This window comes from Pyrgilauda ruficollis, unplaced genomic scaffold (assembly GCF_017590135.1).
Source record: "Pyrgilauda ruficollis isolate IOZ18807 unplaced genomic scaffold, ASM1759013v1 scaffold6, whole genome shotgun sequence".
NCBI classification, from domain to species: Eukaryota; Metazoa; Chordata; class Aves; order Passeriformes; family Passeridae; genus Pyrgilauda; species Pyrgilauda ruficollis.
The window spans coordinates 7,099,103-7,118,584 of record NW_024527710.1 but is presented as its reverse complement, the minus strand read 5'-3'; positions in this window follow the sequence as shown (position 1 = coordinate 7,118,584).

Here is a 19,482-nt window from a genome sequence, read left to right as displayed (position 1 = left end):
TTGCTTTCAATTGCAGTGGGTTAAATTAAAAAAGTTCTGTTCGGCGTAAATGACAGCCACACTGCAGCACTAGGCTCTCTCCAGAGCTTTCTGAATCTGCTAAAATGTCTTTTAGATGTGCTACAGGGCACAGTGCAAAGTGCTGTAACAAAACACTTAATCAAATTCTTAACTTTGAGCATATGTGCAATACCATCCTCATTCAGCAAAGCAGTAACTACGTGATTAATGTTAAATAAATGGGACAAAAGTAAAACCATGTGCTTAAAATCTAAGCCTAAATGCTTTCTTGAGAGTAGAACATATAACTCATTTCCTTAAAATAACCATATTCCAAATTCATGACTGAGCGCTCCTTGCTGTAGATTGAACGATGTCGTACATGGACCTCTGACAACACCACATGAGTAAGAAGGATTGTTTTTCAGCAGAATGGGAAAATGTCCTGTTTCCATATAGTTAGATGACAAATAAACTCGTGGATGGATATTCTTTGTTGCTCTCAGTCCAACATTTCCCATAAGTGAGAGTCCTTATGTATTAAATTTGGGAAAATTGTTTTCTCTCAATGATGAAAAATTGTGCTTAAATTCACTGATTAAGAAGTGGTGGTGTAACAAAGACTCTTTCATGGGGTCCAAACCTACTCATGACCATTAACCATGTGTAACAATACTGTTTCTGTAAGAAACCTGTAAATCTTTCAGTATAGTTATGACAGTTCTCAAGGTTTTTAGAGCAAAGTACTGTGTTACAGGATATGAACTTAAGCCTTGGTTATCATTTGGACATCTACTTCCAGTAATGATTTTTCTTTTCCCTTGCATTTCCACTCTTAAATACATAGGTGTTTGTTCATAAATTGTTAAGAATTGTTCTAACTAGGTTTAATTTATTCTATAAACTGATTAATAATTTAGAAAATATTATAGTATGGCCACTTTGTGTCTCTTCCTTAAAGTAAATTGTATTAAGTACACAGATCAGTTCTCTGAACTGCTACCACATTTTTTATAAATTAATATCTACTGGGATATGCATAAGTAAGGAGGTTGTGGAAAATGTAACACATCTCTGCCACCAGTCTCAAGATATTTCAAACACTCTGCACAGTGGTTCTAAAGACTGACCATTAAAATACTTGCATGCTTACAACTTTGTGTTCCTAGGTCCACTCAATTATCCTTTAATCTGAAGTCTACAACACTGCTTCAGCATCTCCATTGTGTTCTGTGACTCCATCCCCTTTTGTCCTGAAGTTTAATTGCACCCCCAATACTGTGATTGCTCTCACATTTGTATTGTTATGCAAAATAAAAGAGAAAAACTACCGCTGGTATTTTAAAAGAAACAAATTAATAGCAAAAGATTGTGAAGTTCCTCCCTGTATTTTTTCTTTCACTGTGTGGTGATCAAGCATTTTAGGATATGTTTTGTAATTGGAAATTCTCTTTGAAATCTTCCTATTCGTTTAGTTTCAGTCCACTACAGTCCAAAACCAGTTAATTTTGAATTATGGACATGCTGTAAAATTAATACCAGAGGTGTTCTATGTATGTGACTGATACAGGTGTGTACACATTTCCAAATTCCAGTAGGTAACATCAGTGTCCAAGAATTCCCATTTAAAATTTGAATTGTCTGGATAATAAACCTTATTTTCTTACTGCAAAAAACAGGAGCTCATAAAAAACCCCTTTTTTTATTCCATCCTTCCTTATTAAAACATAACCATGCTACAAAGAACTGCAGTATTCTGGAACATATTTTGATATAGAATAATACACCTATACTGTCTGCAGCATTAAACTTTCATTCCCTCTGGATAGAAAATTGGTTTTTTAGAGATTACAGATCCTGAGAAGTAACAGTTTTATTTTCATCCCAGAAAAGAAGATGCTGCTATTTTCTTTAAGACTAGAAAACCTTCACATTATTCCTTAACATGTTGAATGACCCCATTGTAGCTGTACTTAAAAAAAAAAGAAAAAAAAAAAAGCATTCTTTAGCCAGTGAAGAATGGAACAATATTAGATTGAAACATTGTCTATTCAGAATTTCCCTTTATTTTAGGGGTGGTAAAAAATCATTGTCCAAATGCTACATAATAGTCTAAAGGACATGCTTCAGGGAACACAGTGGGCTGGGAGACATGTGTGCAGTTCTCCGGTCACTGGTGTATAACTAAGCAGTTCAGATCTATAGTTTGCTCCAGGCCTGCCTTACAAACAAATGGGAGGCTGGGAATTACAGCACATCCGGTACCTTTTGGAACTTCCAAAGAAACACTTTTCCCATGTTTTAAGTAACAATGGCAGATAAAGACTGTCAACTTGATGTCATGGCAGATTGGAGGTGTCTATTGTTCTGCTTTCAGACAGGCATGGCTCGTCCAGCTGTGGAGCTGCTTAATCTCTGTATGATACAGCTTTGGTTTTCTCTGTGATATAAACACATTATCATGTACAGACCTTGGCATCTGTCAGCTGTAGCATGAGCGTCTCAGAGGTGCCATTATGTTTAATTCAGACATTTCTTAAAGCTAAAGTGTGATGTGACCGAGTTTTGTAGCCTTATGCTTTTAATGATTTTCAAAAGTTGTTTTACAAATGATCATGGTTTATGTGCTAGGGACATTCTGGACTAGATCAAAGTAACAGTGAAGAAATAATATATAAATTGATTTTGTTTAAAAAATTTAAATGTGCTATGAAATGTGATCAAGGAAACTGTAATTCCTGAGCTAAAAAGACCAACTTGTTTCTTAGATCACTGGGATGATATAAAAATTGCCTCTTAATTGTAAGGGAAGCTGCTGCAAATACTAAGAATAAAATTTTTAAAACGGTGAATATCAGCTGTTCTTCATGGATGTTTCAGCGAGTGCTGATGAATTTGTCTAACAAATTACTTCAGCTTTAAATTACATTACGAAAGGTCATTGAGCAATTTTATTTTTACATTGGCCCACAGGCTCAAACAGTGAACTAGTTAAAAAGAAAAGTACTTCTGAAAGAAAGTATTCTTGTGAAACCCTGTAACTGAAATGGACAAGATTTTCACAACTCTAATTGCAATCATTGCACTGCAGGTTGCTGATTATTTTAGACTGATTTGTATGAAACATAGAGAAATTCTGAATATATTGAGAGCTATGATTGATATAATAAATTGATAGATATAATAAAAGGCTGCTTCTGCTTCCATGAAGGAAATAGTATCCAGTTAGCTTCCGAAACAACTCAACATATTGCAAAACTATGCAAAATAAGATTAGGAAAGTTCTTGTAAACTAGCAAATAGTTGTATCAACTTATTTGAAATATTAACATTGAAATGGATCTTGTATTTGGATGACAGTCTTCATAGATATCTGTGAACGAGAGCAAAGAGCTTTTCAAGTTTTTGACTCAGTGCTTGGAAAATACCTAAGAAAAAAGTGAGAGCTTGAGAGACTCAATTTTTTCCTATAGCTTTTGCAAATAGAGATTATTTTATTAATTTTTTTTCTAGTCCTTTAGGCCCAAGTATCTTTTCCTCCACTACAAAGCCCCCAGATCTCATCCTCCCTTATGGGTTTTGAAATTCCTCTTCTTTCCTTCTTTCATTGCTGGAGTTGTGCTGAGATGGGGCAGTTTGATGCTTCCTGATGTAGATGTGTTTCCCCACATCCTGAATGCATGGAAATGCACTTGCACAATCATCTCCCCAAGATAACTAAATTTTTCTTCAGGATGGATCAGACTATGAGGCTGCAGTCTTTCAGTTCTTTGAAATTTACAAAAATCTGTCAAACCTTCATTTCATTCAAATACAGTCTTTGACTTAAAAATCAATTATCTTACTCTACACAAAATCAGATAGGTTGGATTTAGACCACACCTTGGAGTTGTGCCAGAGGGAGATTCTGGGCCTCTACCCCACCCTTGTGAAACTCCACCTTGAGCACTGTGTCCAGCTCTAGATTCCCCAGCACAGGAAGAACAAGGACCTCCTGGGGTAAGTCCAGAGGAGGCCACCAGGAACATGAGGGATGGAGCACCTCTGCTATGAGGAAAGGCTGAAGGAATGGGGATTGTTCAGCCTGGAGAGGAGAAGGCTTTGGGATGACCCAGTTGTGATCTTCCAGTCCTGAAGGGAGCCTATAAGAGACCTAGAGAGGGACTTTTCACAAGGGCCTGGAGTGACAGGACGAGGAGGAATGGCTTTAAACTGGCAGAATGTTTAGATTTGATATTAGAAAATCTTTGCTGTGAGGTTGGTGAGACACTGGAACAAGTTCTCCAGTGAACCTGAGGATGGTCCATCCCTGGAAGTGTTCAAGGCCAGGTTGGATGAGACTCTGTGTTACAAAGCAACTTTTCCTGTGGTAGTGCTCAAGAATCATCTCATTGGTGTTTGCCATAGTGAAAAGATCACCCACAACTGTCCTTCTTAAATTCATGGAGAATACTTTGTGTTGAAGTAACTTCTCTAAAGGAAGGTCAACCTGGTCTTGCTTCCATCCTTTTCTTGCCCTCACCAAAGAAGCTGCATTGGATCTTAGCAGAGCTGAGCAGACATGAGGAAATCCCAAATGTCCTTTCAGGAGGTAACACTTGTCTCTCAGCTGTGCAGTCCTCCCTGGCCCTGGCAGGGATCCTATTCAGTATGGCTACAGATGATTTCACTGCCTGCAAGACCCCCTGTCTCAAATAAAATTTCCCATTTCGGAGTGAACAAGGAGCATTTTATTTATTACACTTGAGAAAACAACAAAAAGAAAACTTTAAGAATAGCATGAATCTTCTGATAGTGTTGAAACTAGCAGTTATTTCCCTTGGATTGATTCAATTGGATCATTAAAACTCTTTTGTTGGGTTTAATAGAGAATGATTGAAAAATCAATGTATACATGCTTGAGATCATGGAAATGATGATATGTCAAAATGTCAGAGGGGCTGAAGGGGTAATGATAGAGTGTGGAAGAAAAGTCTCCCTTTGACTGCTGTACTTGGAAGCTGAAAGGCTGAAAGTTTCTCACTAAACACTGTCTTTTACTTTTTGAAGCATTTGACATTCATTGTGCCTCAATACACTTTTTTTAAAAAGAAACCATTCCCCAAAGAAATCACAGAAATTATTCTTCCGTACCCAAATGAAAGTCACAATAAATTGGTTACTCTTCAAGTATATTTCAGCTACATGTGAAGTCACATATGATAGTCAGATAATAAATTCAGTGATGAGAAAAATAAGTAATTGTGGAGTTTATATAGTGGATGCTGTCAGTGTCAGGTATGTCTAAAATTTTAAGATGAGTATATTTTGTACTGAAGATTTATAAAAAGATAAGTGAATGTCAAAGCTTTAACAAAGTTATCAGACTATGACTCCATTTTAACCCACAAAGTGAGTTCCAGATATTCTTGAAGCCTGAAAAAATACCTAAAAAAATAAGTATCATGAACTAAATATGTTTTAGACTTTTGTGTAGTACTTCAGATCACTTGCCTTTAGGTTCTGACTGATTCTTTTTCTTTTGCAGTTTATTTCCAAAAGGTACTTAAAAATATTAGCAAAAAATTTCAGAAATTTTTGTTTCTAATTTGCCTGAGCTTAGAGAATTGTTTGATAACTTTTGAGACCTCTTTTGTGACACCAGCATGGTTTTTACTTCCAGGTGTTTGTTCCAGCCATTGCAGGTAGGGTTAATCCATGTTGTGAAAGAGCTTCAGGTGTCCTCTTCAGACAGTTTAAATTTCCTTTGCTCTGTGCAAAGACAAGAACAGTGAGTGAAGATTTTCTCATTCAAAATTATTTCTCTGAGATCCATAAACTGAGTCTTCACTGTTAAATTAAAAAAAAAAAACATATTTAAACAAACCTAAAAACCCAAAGAAACAAAAACCCAAAAAAACCAAATCCACATCCAACCCTATGTAAATGTAAATGTACATTTATGAAAATATTATTGAAGTGGCAAAATTTAAATGCCCGACAACATTATGTTGATTTATAAATTGCCAACTTTTTCCTACAGTCCATTGTCTGAATCATAGCTTGGAAGATAATTTTATTTCTACTCTTATAAAAAGTAGTACAGAGAGAAAGAGATTGGCCCTTTTATATTGGTTTAGGCATAGGAGCTGATAAGATTTTGTAAAATGAGTGTTTAATAATGTCTCTCTTCACGACCATGCAACTCCTATCTACAGTTACAAAATACATTTCTTCCAACTTCAAAACTAGAAGAAATAGTCTCGTGGTGCTTCTTACGGTTTATGTGACAATAATATTTAGAAGTCTCAGTACTGACCTCAGACTTCACTATGATGTGAGGTAATGGAAGAATAAAATAGATTTTGCTTATAAGAGACAAGGGGTTGATAACAGACAGAAGGGGGAAAGGGAATCTAATTTTCATCATAGTTATGGGCTGTGTTTCCTGCAAGACAACAACAGAATTTTAGTCAAACATTTTGTGACTTTTTTTTACTGAATATGATATTGACTACATAACAGAATTTCTGCATTGAATTGAATAGTTTATTTCTGTGAAATACAATATTCATGAGGATAAAAAATAACAAAAGAGTTCAGTTTTCCATTTATAAGGAAAGCTTTTGAACCTTGCTTTGTACTGTAATTTCTTTGTTTAAAAATAGATACCTCTGAAAATGCTTTGAGAAATTGAAAGAAAAAATAACAATTTTGTTTTGAGGTTTAAAGAATGATTTCAGCTAACAAGTGTTCTTTCTTTTCCCCCTTTCTATAAACAACTTTTTGACTCCCAAACCTCACCCTTCTCTTGCTTCTGCATATGATCAGAGTTTTAAAAAAGCATTTACCATCCTTATACAATATGGAAATACTACCCTTGTTTACACAGATCCAATAAATCTAACCATGCTTAAAACTATGGTCTTTTTTCCCTTTTTTTATTTTTTCTCTGAAATGTTTATGTTACTGGCCAACAGGAGAAAGAAGATTCTAGTCTAACAGCCAGTCATTTCAATCATGGTTTGTACCTTAGGGACTAACACAGTGATCAGCCAGAGTGAGAACACAACACAGCTACATGCCTAGAACTGCATTTCCTAGTGAAAAGACAATAAAACTCCACTGCTGGCCATTGTAGGTATCTGCCCAAGGCCTGCCTGACATGGAGCTAAGGATGAAACTGAAAATCAAAAAGACCAGATTTTGTCTGATAGAATAGGAACAGAACCACTGGAATCATTCAAAAAACATTAGCAAAGTAACAGGTGGTCTATTCTAGTGGAGTTACAAGCAGATGCACAGTTTTTGAAAATGTGTATTTAATGACTGAGATGGAGGATGATGAAAATATAATCATTTACCTGTGACTGCAGAGACATGGTTTGAACTGAGGCTGTGCAAATCCGACTATTTTTAGCCTTAGGAGGGAGTAGATCAGTATCTGTCGTAAGAACCATAGGTGCATATTCTGTGGTTCATGACAGTTTTACAATGAAGTCATGTTTAATTTTCTCAACATTTTTTTGATTGTTTGGTTTGGGTTGTTTTTTTTTTTTTTTTGTTTTTTTTCTGCACCAGATATGAATATAAGACTAATTATTTCTGGATTTAGTCTCCTAGACTGATGAACTTCTACTAGAGTGATTTTATCAGGTGCCTACCTGACATTAATTTCTGATGGTTTGCTGGTGCTACTTTTTTCCCCCAGACATGAAATTACCCTGACCTGCTGCTTTGATGGTTAAGGGCACCTGTGCATCTTTACTGTACCTTACAAAGCTTTCCTGTAGCACCAAAGTCATAGTAGTCCCTTGGATCATCATCATCTGACCTTCTTAAATTCTCACAGCACTGTTAGCTTCTCTTTTAAAGATGGAAAACTCACAAATTATTAATAGATGATTCTGCTCTGTGTCCTCAGCAATTTTATCATTTTTTTCAATGAGTAAAAGATCAGAAATTGAGAACTTGTTCCTGGTCATTTAAGTGTAAATTAAAATTTGATGGTCATTTCAATAAGATACCAATAGTAACTTGCTTTTCATAAATCGATTTCTTGAAAAGTGAATAAAATGTCATCCAAATACAGAGAAATAATAATGAATCTTTTTGAAACTAGGCATGATCAAAGGATAAAACTGTGTTTGGTCCCTCTTAACCTCAGTGAATCTTTTTTATTTGGTGTAAAGAATTTTGTGGTACTCATGCTGCTGTCAGTTACAGTGGAGCTAAACTTGGCCATTTCAGTATAAATCATGAATAAGAAAAAACATGAAACATTAACTGGCTTGTTTAAATAGACTTTTCCATCTCAGCTTCAAGTACTGAAAGAATCTTGTTAATTTCTTCACTAAGAAATGGCTCAAAACATTCTTAAAAGGTCCTTTGGGCTGCCATCCAAAAAAAAAAAAAAAAACAAAAACCTTTAATAACACCTTCTATTTACTCTTTTTTAGTAATCAATCAGACCTCTGAGTTGTCATCATGTCTAAACATTTGCAACTTATCTCACATTTTGCACTCAGCAGTAAGTCTTCACAAAAGACTCAAGAGCTCCAATCTTGGACAAGCATAATTGAAAGCTGCAGTCCTGATTTGATTACAGCTGGTGACAAAAATTGGAAAAAGAAAAAGGTTAGCTTTTAACGTGCATGAAGTTAAGCAGGAGTTCTAATTCAAATAATTGAAAGCTAGCATGGTTCATTTACCAGGGGTTGCAGTTGTACCAGGTTTCTTAAAAATCTTTTTAAAGATATCTTTTACTGAGCTTAAAAGCAAGATTGTCTAATGTGAATTGTTTGACCATAAGCTTCCTTTTAGGCAACAAGCTATACAAGCTGTAAGTTGCCCAAAAAAAAAATTTCATAGCTACCCACATATAATTCATCCTGCTGTATGCAGCCCTAAGGTGACAATTATTTTTGAATTCCATAAAAAAATAGAGGCCTGATATTATGGCTAACACTGAATAGATGTTTTTTTCCTTCTTACTGCCTGGAGAAGACCTCATGGCTGATAAAAATATGCCACCTCCAATATTTTTTCCTATTACCAGACTCTATTTTCAGCAAGATTTTGCATTATACAATCTGATACAGCACTAGATTTTTCCACAATAAAAAAAAAAAAAAAGTCACTTTATCTGGGGCTAAAATGATTGTATGGGTTATACTTCCCTTCTGTACTTGGGTTCTCTCTTGGGTTACCAGTGTTACTGCACCGGGGTGTGGGGATGGGGACAACAGCAATGGTTTTACCTAAATGTCCATATATTTTCTAGGAGAAAAATTAATTCAAGGGTGACTTTGTAACACTTTGAAAATTTGATAGAAAGACCTTACCAAAGAAATTGAATGTATAGTTTATTCTGAAAGATACAATGATATGCTGTATTTTAATAACATTATTATCAAAGTTACATGGAAAAATGCTCATGTTTAACAGCATCTTCTTGTTTCATAATACTGTCAGCAAAAAGACACTTAATTACAGGAGAAGTTTAAGGGCTGATCTGTATAAAAAAGGACAACTTCAGCACTCCATTTTAAAGATAATTATAAAATTAAAAGTGAATATTTTATTGTAATCAAATAGTCATCAGCCTGAAATTTTCTCACAGTTTCTCACATGGAGAGTCCATCATATATATGTTATTCACAAGCTGGTTTGGACTTTTAATGGTCTGAGTAGCAGTCTAAAACAGACACATGCCCTGTATCTTGTATCCTCCAGGTCAATCCTGAATATCTGGCAGATCTAAGCAAACACACAGTGCTCCACTGTCCTTTTGAAATTCCATTATGGCAGTGCTGCATACCTTGACATAACACGGTTCCTTAAAAAGGCACTAAAAGAGCATGAACTTTCTGGCACTCCCACAACTAGAAGCAAAGAGAAAAGCAAAGTCGTTAAACAGCTAGTTTCTCCTTGATAGTTTAATTTCTAACATCAATAAAGTTTTCAGCTTTCTACAAGGTATAATATGAAGTCAGCCCACTCCTAAGTTCTTTAAAAAGATAAAATAGAAAAGATAAGGAAGCTGAGACAGATAATTACTTCCTGAATTTTTGTGTCAAGGTACTTGGAAACTTTGCAGAATAGCCTAATGATGAAAAAGCTGTTGCAGAAACCTTTAAATTCATTACTGCTAACACAAGCCGTTTATTAATGGGTAAATAGTATGGCTGTATAGATTTTTATACAGCTTCTAAACCTATAAGGAACCACATCCTCTCTTAGAATAAATTTTCACAGCACTGCAGGTTTGATGCCCACTCACCAGAAACAGCTTGAAAAATAAACAATTAAAAGAAAAAAAGATGTCAGCGGTTTACACTGTCACAGTTCAAAAAAATCTGAGCCAGCACTGTGACTTTAGAAAATTTTGCAGAGTCTAACTTATGACTTTCATAAATGAAGCTTTAAATTTCTGTTCTCTTAGGACTGACTAAAATTGAGTTGAATTTCTTGAATGCTCATGTAAGCTTATTTTTAATCCATGCATAGAAATAATCATATCAAACTCCTTCTATAATCACACAAGGTCTATATTTGTGCCTGTTTGCATGGTTATGCACAGATAAATTGTGATGGGAACTTTATGTCTCCAAGAGCCATAAGATATGAGTATGTAATACCTTAAGAGTACGAATGGAAATTTGAATCTTCCCCAGTGTACAATAGGGCTAGCTCAGGTCAACAATGAATGGCTACTTCTTCCCCAGTCCCAGATAATACAAAATCAGAAGTCAATTGTGCCACAGAAAAATATGTCCCATGGTGAAAGCAAGTACTGTAACATTTGGCACTACATTTTTTTTGTTTGTTTTATTTTTAATTCCATGGAGAAGCATATATTCTGACACGTTAAAGACACTTGCCAACCCAGGCACCACTTACAAGGGATAACAGGTAAAACAATTAATCATTCATTAGCAGTTTGTATTAATCCAGAGAACTAAAGAATTTATAAAAACTGCATCAAACCAACTACAAATAAAGAATTCCATTTAGAAAGTTGCAATTCCCTCATGGATATGCTGGCTTATACTGTTATGTGCACTGGGTATCCAGAGCATTTTGTGTATCCGCGGGTATCCAGTGCATCAGCAGTCAGAAAAGGCTCGCCCAGAAACTGCTGACATAGTTTAGCTGCCAGTGAAGAGTTTTGTCTCGAGGCACTACAGCTGGAAAGAGATGCAGAGATGCACAGGCTGTTTGCACACAGGGCTGACTTGGTTTATGGAGTCCCAGCTGCCCTGGTTCGCTGTTTCCCCCCACTCTGTCTGCCTGAGTGCATCAGTGCCCCGACCTAGCCACTGCAAAAAGGAGTTCAGAAAACTTTGTGTTTCATCTTGGGCTTGACTGGTACTTTGTTGGGTAGATGTGTCCAAATGAGATGAACTAAGCAGCACCCTGGGCTGCATATACCAGCCAGCAGGCATTGTGTTTGAACGCAATTTGAGATAACCCTGTACAATAAGTGGGCTTTATATACTGCAGAATTTCAGCTGACTTCCTGTGGTATCACATATTATATTCACATTAAAACCAAATGAGCTCATCATGATTAATGTTACTACAATAGATACTGAAGGAATTAAAAACGATTACCCACTCATTGTAAAGGGTTGCTGATAATTAGGGCTATTACACAAAAAGGTACATTTTAAGCAATCACCACAGTTAATTTATTCAGCATTATATTATTCAGTGCTGATAACAATGTGTTCTCTTGGCACTCCTGTGGTTCCCACATGTGTGTCCATCAATAACCCATTGTACTGTGCCTTCACTGGTTGAGCATCAAGTCACAAACACTTCAATAATGTGCTACCTGTTGCGAAGATTTATTATGCTTTTTTAAAGTTATTTTTCTAACCATTAGCAAAACATAGCTATAGAAACCATTTTCAGTGTTTGGATCATGATGCAAAGTTAACTTTAATAAGTATTTTATTGAACAAAAGGAAAATGGGTGCTTAATATATATGGGTACTTCTGTGTATAAAAGAGGCCTGTAAGCTTACAAATCAGAAGTTCAACCAAACAAACCACTGCTCATTTCATCTCATTTATGGATTACCTTCCATATTCTTTCTCACCATTTGATGCCTTTTTCTCATATTTTGACTGAAATCAAGGCAAGAGGTGCATTTTCTAGTGTCTGTGAGCAGATAATTCAGAAATATCAATCCTGATATTGACAGGCCCAATGGGACAATGTTCAAATTTCACATAATGTTTGACATGACAAAGAAGTTTGTTTAAGCCTCTTCAGTGTGTCTCAGTTATGCCTGATTGTGTGAGACAAATTCAAGGTCTGAGGATAGCTGCCATATAAGCTACCAGATTAAGGGTTCTCATAATATTTTAACAAATAGCAAACCACATCTTTGGTAGGCACCATCCCATAACAACCCATGAGCAGACTACAGAAGACAGAGCTTTTAGTGGGTCTGGCACTGCTGCTATCAACCTTCCATTGATTTACTGCTATTTATTGTTGGTAACACTGGTTTCATGTTGCCTACCTTTCCTAAAAACAAACACGAAACAAAGCCCCACTAACAATGAAAAAAGCCACATTTTTTTTTCTTTTAATACAGAATTTAATGTGTCACTTAATATTCTCTCAATGAAGATTAAGACTATTATTTGGTTTAAATTTAGGCATATGCTTAATCAATTTCCTGAATCAGAGCATTAGGAGTTAGACAAAATTTTTAATACTTTCTTTTCTTAAGGACTGCATGATTTGCCCTTTAGGTAAGACTTCTTTTTTATTTAGTGGAAGTATAAATCACTTTTATAAATGTCCTTTCACTTGCATAACTGTCATATATTTTTCTCTTCTTTTGTATTTTTGACAGTTTTAACTTGTACAAAGCATCTAGAAATCATGTTTTCAACAAATGTATTCACCTGTGGATGATAAAATGAAAGAGGTGGAGGCTAATAGTACTGAATTATAGGGTGGCAATTCAAAGCTATGAAAAGAAAGTCTTGAGGTCTGCTGAGTGCCATATCCATTAAAATGTCGGTTTTCAAAACTTGATAAGAAGTAGAATGTCAGCACTCTGCTTGCTCTTGTCCCCAGTGATGCTGACAAACATACACCAGGCTGGTATTAAGTGTGGAACACTATTTTTGCAGGCTAGTTTATATACTGGGAATGGTGGCTTGGCTTTCTGTGAAAGAACACAACATTACAGGTTTCAACATCACATTAACAAGTCCCCATTTTTTTCATCAATAAACACTTTATTCCTGGCAATATTAATAATTTTCAATACTGTAGCTGTTTTCTCTAAGTGAAAGAACATATAGTTTTATTAGAATTCTTAAAATCTGCTTTCTAATATTGTAAGATCAAATAATAATAAATCCTGAATCAATGATGGGAAGCTGATCCTTTAGTGATGCAGTTTAACATTTCTCACTTGGATACATTTATCTCTGCATCTATCTGTCTATCTATCTATCTATGCAGTCTGCATACTATTTAATCAGAGTCAAAAGTTGAATATTTTCATCTATGGACTTCAGATTTCAGCTAAATTCTCAGTTTCAAAAAACTGAAATATGGATTAATATCTATTTTGTCTAATTTAGTCAAAGAATCAAGCCAGGAACAAAAGGTATCTTAGCATAGAAAGGACATGTTTTCAATTGCACTGTTTGTCAGAAAGGGCTGTCCATTTTTTTGCCTTGTATATATATGAATGTTAAAACAACTGCAGAATCCTAAAGAACTCCAGCATTCCCACACTGCTCACTCAGTAAGCTTTCTGAAGGCATCACAAGGGAGCAGGCTGTCTTGTTTTGTACTGTCAGTGTTATTATAGACATCACCTCAATATCTATTTGCATCTTTCTTCATTCTTAATGTCTTGTCTGATGTTTGCAGAAATCAATGGAGTCAGTGGCTGAAAGGGGATGTCATTTTTCAAGCCCCAGTTCTTGTTAAAATGAAGTGTGGAGGCTGGGAAGGAGTGAAAGTTGGTTGCTTGACAGGATTTTGGTTTCAGTTTGTTAAAATAATCTGTGAGGAAGAAGAGAGATCGGCCAGTGCTTTGGCTTGAGCACTGGTGTGCTACATTCTGCTCAGGACCCCATGCCCTACTTAAACAAGGGAAAGGTGCTTTACCACTATTGCAGCTAGGTCAGAGAAAGGTAAAGGAACCTCCTCAGTGAAAATGTGTTGTGTAGTTTGCAGAAAATACATTCCTAAACTTAATTAAATAGAAGCAACCCTCTTGTATAGCAGAATTTAAAAGCAAGCTATTTATAAATATGTACTTACAGCAAACCTTATTTGAGGAGATACTACAATTTCTTTACTAATGATGCTTTGTCGTTGTATGCTTAAATGCTCAGATCTTTATTTTTCTTTTAGCACATTGTTTCCAAGCTGAATTCATTCCAGCTTTGCAGATTTCAAGTGAAGACATTTTTGAGGCATTTGAGTGCAAATTAAGTGTCTGCAGAATGACAGCAAATGAGAGCACTGCTTCATCCTGCTTCAATAAATTTATAAATGAGTGAATACACATTTTGCCAACATTTACATATACATACCCACACAAGCACACACAATCACCTTCAGTGTAAGAATATGTATGAGCAATTTCAACAGAAAGAATAGTTTATTCTGGAAAATAATAAATTGTTGAAATGAAAGGCTCTGAACAAAAACATTTCACAGCCAAATAGAGAGGCCCTCTGTGTTGACCACTTATTCAGCAGCAATCATTTGTGCAAGTCAAATTTCTGACTGGACTATGGATTTACAGCAGTGGATATTGAAACAATGCCACCCACTACTACAGAGCTGTAATAGTCCAATAGAATTTGTAAAGAAGTTCTTTCCCCACAGAAATCTTTGAAAAACAATCTCTTTAGAAACAAATCCATTTGCATAAGATGTTTTCTTCTTCATAAGTAAAGATATTTGCATGAAAAAAGTCTTTGATTTTGAAGAGTCCTGATATTCCCATAGTTTATTTCTTTATTTGAAGTCATAATTCCTGCTTTGTGACATCATTGTTGATTACAGTGAAAATGGCTATTATTGAGGAAACAGAGACATTAACTGTAGTCCTGCTGAGTCTGGGAGTAGGGGGAAAGGAGAGTTAACTTTCAGTAGATGCACTTTTTTTCACTTGCTAGCATTTCTGCATGGTTTTTTGCTTTGACAACGTTTTCCAATGCATTGCGTTCAGCCTCCTGAAAAAGCTTTTATATGTGTAGGTGGGAAGTGAGCAGAAAGATTTGTATAAAGAAAACCAGGTATTCATAATTGTCTCCCCATTGTTTATTAAAATAAATAAATATATAGACACAATTTGCTCATTTCTCATTAAGACAAAATGACACAGAAAGAGACTGACAATGAGATCACAGATCAAATATTGAGCATAATGATGAATTTTGCTGTAATTCTGGAGGTCACTCAAGTATTGATGAAGGATTGTCTAAAGTAGAGTCAACAAATGCTTTTATGGCAATACCCGATTAAGTGTTTTGGTTTTAACTCTCTCCTTAATTTAGAGTTTTTGACCATCAGAAAAGTTTCAGATTGGTTGCAACATTTTGTAAATAGGTCCTTGCCATGAACTGTCCGCTTAATGCCATGACAATGGGTGGAAGAAACTGAAAACTTTTCCTCATAGACCAGCATTTTTTTCTGTTTGGAAACACATATATCCATTCAACATGTTCATATTACTCAAAACATGGGACTACAGCTGATAGCAAAAGGTTACCATATTGGCCTATTTTGAGGGTTTAGCAAGGCACATATTGTACATTTCTGTATATAGTTGGCTTCTACTAACAAAGAGGTAAATATTTTCTATTAACACATCCTCTATTAACACAGTGGGCAGTAAAGGACAGTAAAGTCCCAGATCATCCTACACAGCCTGTCATTTCAGGTACTAATGTGACTGAATCCCGTATGTAAATTGATTACATCCCCTCTGAAAGGCAGATATTTTTCCTGTAATACTCTTAGTCGAAAACAGAACAAACTGATTTCCTGATTTCTGTGTTGCTGATGTAATTTAGCAGAAATCCCTCCTTTCCTACCCTCAGCCTTTCCAGTGTAGTCATTCAGAGCAATAGCACTGTTGATTTCCCATTCTTTTTCCAAAGCCAGGGATGATGCCCCAGGTCACTGTGTCACTTACAGGGTCCTGCAAACAGGGTCCCCTGGCCAGGCATGGTTTGCAGCTGCCCTGAGGTTAATAAAGCCTTTTCAGAGGTTGGCTACCTACTTTAGAGAATATCTCATGTTCTACTACCTTTTAGATCCAAATTATTACTCTTAGAGGGAACTGCAACATGATGTATAAAAATATCAGCCTGGATACAGGTAGACACTGTTTCCACTGTATTCATTTTTCCAGATAGACCTGCCCTCAGTCTCCTCTCATGGGTTCTCTTTTCCTCCAAGGAAGTTATTAGTTATTCTTTATGCCTGTTTTGGTTTAAATTCATGTTTATTCACTGATATTATGAATAGTTTCAGAACACCATGAATGAGTGCTCTGTGCATGAGTGCACGTACTTGTCTGGTAGAAATAGCTTTCTTGATCATCCTGGAATTATGTCTGTTTGTTTCACAGCCACTTTAACTAATCTGCTCAGACCTGTCTCCATGACAAGTATTCAAAATTCAAATTACTGTTGTTAAACACTGATTATTTTATTTTTAAGGGCTGCTTATAAAGATCAGTCATCAATAAAGGCACAATTTTGACAAATTTAAAAAAGTACATTTCAAAGAAAAAAGAAAAAATGAACTGCAAAGATATTTGGTAGGTAATGCATTTATAAAATGAACTTGAAAAAGCATTGTGAAATGTCCTGAGACGCAGAAACAGAATCATATTGTTCTTGCATGCACTAACTGGCGATCCTCAGGAAAACTGAGGAGTAGGGAACTTGAAAAGGGAATCAACATTTCTGGCACAGGTAATAGGAAACCCCTTCTCCATTGTTGCTTGGTGAAATCATTAGATATTGGTGTTTCTCCAGGGCAGTCTGTGGTACTTGTCAGTCTCACATCATTAATCAGTGACAAATTTTTCACAAATCCTTAATCCCATGTTAATTCCAATAACTTTGCAAGGAGCTGCCAAAAATTACTTATTGTTCTGTTAATCATTACTAATAGGAACAGAGCACTGCCTTGAATTTCTTCATGAAAACCATACTAATTAGAAATGTCTGAATACATAGAAGTCCTCAGAGATTAATTTATTCATCATAATCAGTTAATCACTTTTCCTTTACATAATTAGACAGCTCCTGGTGGAGAGGAAGACCCCTAAGTTTTCTTAGAAAGAAGTAGACTGTAAACTGACATTAGAAGAGTTATATTTTCCTTTGTGGGCATAGACATTAGTACAGGTGGAGGTTTTTTTCCATTCACCACAAATGAAATCTCAAATCAGAAACATCTTTTAAAAATGTATTTTCTAAAGCTACATCGGATGATGTTTTCTACAGGCTTGTCCTTCAGCTGTCCACTGGGACTAGGCTCAAAGATTGCTGAAGAAACTGGCAAAGTTTTAGTATTGATGGGTCCAAGCAGAAAACTGCTCACTTGGCATGTAGAGGGACATACAGAGACAGTCCAAATATTTAACCCTCTTGCATATTTCACAAGCTGAGCTTTTCTTAAGCCCACAAGAGATTTTCATATGCCCTTCAAAATGATAGCAAAAGTATCCCCATCATTTACCTGAGTGGATCTCTTTTTAAGTCCCCTGATAATCCGTTTTAAGAACACTCTTGTATCACAAGTATGGATTTACTAAGAAGGAGGGCTAACAAGGAAGCTGTCCCATTAACATTCTCTTTCAGTGAATGAATTCTCTACCTTTTGATCTGGAAAAATCCCAGGAATTAAATTACCCAAAGGACCCTGTGTGCCAGGGTGGCAAGCGCTGTGGTTTTTAATGTCCTTTATTGCACATTGATTTATCTAATTATGCTGACCCATTACAAGCCACTGAGAGAGTATAAACACTAAATGCTCTAGAAATGAGTGCTCAGTACTCTTTGCTTACTGCTAACTGTTGAAATAGACTGGAGAGTAGAGAAACATCTCTTCCCTCTCTCTTGAATATTTGTAGAGCAAAGCACACAGTCTTCTCCAGTATTAATATTTTAGAAGATAACTCCTGTAGTATGTCTCAGTTCTGTCAACCACTGAAATGAACTGCAAGATAGAGCCTTTGCAACATAATGGTGACAGATGTGTAGCGTAGATACTTGTTTAAATCAGGCTTTTATCCCAAAATGATGTGCTATTCCCAGCAACTGCGATACCATCTAGTGTCTTCTAAATAATTATAATCTCAAAAGGCTTGTTTTAGAATAAAACATATTGCCTATTAGGCAAGCTTGAGACTGGCAAAGTCTGTGGCTAAATAAAACACATTCTGTGCCATCTTATCCTTGTTTTATTGTCTTGACAGAAGGTCCGTGGAGGGATGAGGAAGAAAGTTGTCAGGTGGAATTTTGCACATTGCTTTTGGGATTTTACAGATGGTATTAGCTAATGATCAACTTCTAAATGTTTCTAAGATGTGAGCTTATGGAATAAAAAAAAGGTGGTGTATACATACACATATCATGTCAAATATCTGAGTACCTGAAATTCTATAAGAAGAAGATGACAGAATTTTATAGTTACTGATGAAGAATGAAAACTATTTAAGTCTGATGTTTGAGACACCTGTTTGAGGTACCTGAGCTTCCTGACTATTTGGGTGCTCTTCAAATTTCAGTGATTATGTCAATTAAAACAGACATTTAATAGTGAAAATATTAACTAAGTGATCATGACAAAAAAAAAAAGGGAATTGGTTCCATGTATTTTTTTCAATGTCTGTGTACAGATACAGCTTCTGCGAACTTACACTGCCTTTATCAATGCTGCAGAGCCAGTAAAAGTCAACTAGTCTCAGTTTTTCAGATTTCTGCCTGCATTAACTGCCTGTTTATGGTATTAGAGTACTACAGAGCTCTCAAAACCTATTTAGTATAAAAAGCAAAGGAAGAATAAAGGATTTTCCTAATCCTCTACAATATCCATGTTCAGAAAGTTTCTGTGGATATTTAAAATCTGTCGATCTTTACAAAATATTTGTTTTGCAAAGAAATGGGAAGCAATTCAGATCAAATTGTTGTCATTTTTTAAATCACAGCAAGTATGCAGTTATAGAAAATGGCTACAGCAGCTCTGATGTTCACTGTGTTTCTCTTAGAGTGTAATGTTACATCACCTTTCCTCTTGAACAGTAAATGCAGCGAGAAAATGAAGAAACAAACACAGATACAAAGAAGACCTGTATTAGGCAGCAGTTAAACTCATAGTCATCAAAATCATTATAAAAATCTGGGAAAGCATGATAAAGTTATAAGTGAAATTATGAAATAATTAAAAAAATATTTTATTTGCTTCCCTTTACATTTTTAATAGAA